We start from the raw sequence: 1,763 nt of genomic DNA, 5'->3' as shown, positions 1-1,763 counted from the left end.
GTGGTGGAGTGCCTTGATGTTAAAGTTAGGATTCTATAGGTATAGATGTATATAATGTAAAGTATTTTCTTCCTATAGGTAATAAGGTACCCCCACATGTCCAGCGCTTCTTTCCTCCTGTGCGCAGATTCGGAGTGAGACGTATGAATGTTGGTGTTATGGGCCCCACCAATGGATGCGTGTATGAATGAGTTAGTGTGATGACGGGTCTGTGACGCAGGGAGGATATGTAAATTTGCCCTTTCCGCTGGAGCACATCCATTGAAGGGCGCCCAACTATACTTTGGCTCGGGGATTTGGGGCCTACGTGACTTCTGTGCCATCCCGCTGCCTCTTGCAGCAGGCTGCACGATGGGAAGAGTGTCCAGAAAAAAGGGGTTTGAGATCGTGCGGGTGGGCGAATGTCTGTGGAGGGGGGTCTCGGGGGGGTTCTGGGTCCAATGGAATCGGTACACGTCTTGCCACTTCCATGATTTACTGTTTGAGGGCCTTAGTTTGGATGGGAACTTGTTTGTGTATGCCTGTCCTGGGGAACGGGAGTTGGGATGTTTTCATGGCTGGGGGGAATTGGTTTGGGGCCAGGCATGTCGCTATAGGAGAGATACAGCGAGAGAGGCTGGGGATTGTACTATGGGTCCCACCGTAGGTATCAAATGCATAACCTGGAATGTTAGGGGGATGCACACCTTGAGCCGACGGCATAAAATCCATGCTTATCTGGTCAGAAGAGGGGAGCAAATTGCAATATTGCAAGAAACCCATCTAACGCAAATGGAAGGGGCGACACTGCAGCGCCGCTGGAGAGGGCAGGTGTTTCACACTACGTATTCAGCTTTTGCCAGCAGGACCCTAATATGGGTGCGGGCGGGAGTCCCTTTTCAATATGTCAGGAAAATTATAGACCCGGATGGCAGGTTTGTAGTGGTGTTGGGGCGCTTGGATGGCCGAGATATAACCATAGGGAGTATATATGCCCCTAATGTTGACCAACCCGCATTCTTGGCTCAGCTTTCACAGACACTAGCGCAGGTACTGACTGGATCGGTACTCCTGGGAGGGGATTTCAATAGCATTGTTGATGTCAATCTGGACCGTTCCCACCCACCACTCCCTGACGCTCCTACACACCGGGTTGTAGAGGCTCGGCGGGATTGGCAACGACATTGGGGGTTGACTGACACTTGGAGAGCTCATCATCCGATTTTTCGGCTCCACACGAGCTGCATGTTCGTTTGGGCTACATTCTCTGCTCCCCGGACGTACATGTGGGAATCACCTTTAGTGAGTACTTAGCTAGGACAATATCTGATCACAATCCCCTATTGGTATCCTTGATTGAGTTTTTGGAATACTATACTACCCTATATCAACTAGACCCAGGGGTATTAGATGGGGAGGGATTTTTAGATGATATCAAACTGCCTCAAATTGATGCAGACGCAGCGGGGACCCTTGGCCATGATATAGAACTAGGTGAGATCAGGGGGGCCATAAAACACATGGCCGGAAACAAAACTCCTGGTACGGATGGTCTCCCGGTTGAGTTTTACTCCACATAAGTGGACGCTCTGGCTCCCCGCTTGATGGCCCTTAACAATAGATCGAAGTGGGATGGATGTTTGCCTGTGTCGACGAGGGAAGAGGTAATTATGTCGCTCCTAAAACCAGATAAACCAGCCTGGGATCGCACTGCATACTGACCCCTAGCCATGCTCAATCTAGATTATAAGATATTTAGCCGCATCTTGGCTATCCGCCTGATG

Source organism: Triturus cristatus, chromosome 1_2, assembly GCF_964204655.1.
Source record: "Triturus cristatus chromosome 1_2, aTriCri1.1, whole genome shotgun sequence".
Lineage (NCBI taxonomy): Eukaryota > Metazoa > Chordata > Amphibia > Caudata > Salamandridae > Triturus > Triturus cristatus.
Note: the sequence above shows the minus strand (reverse complement) of the source record.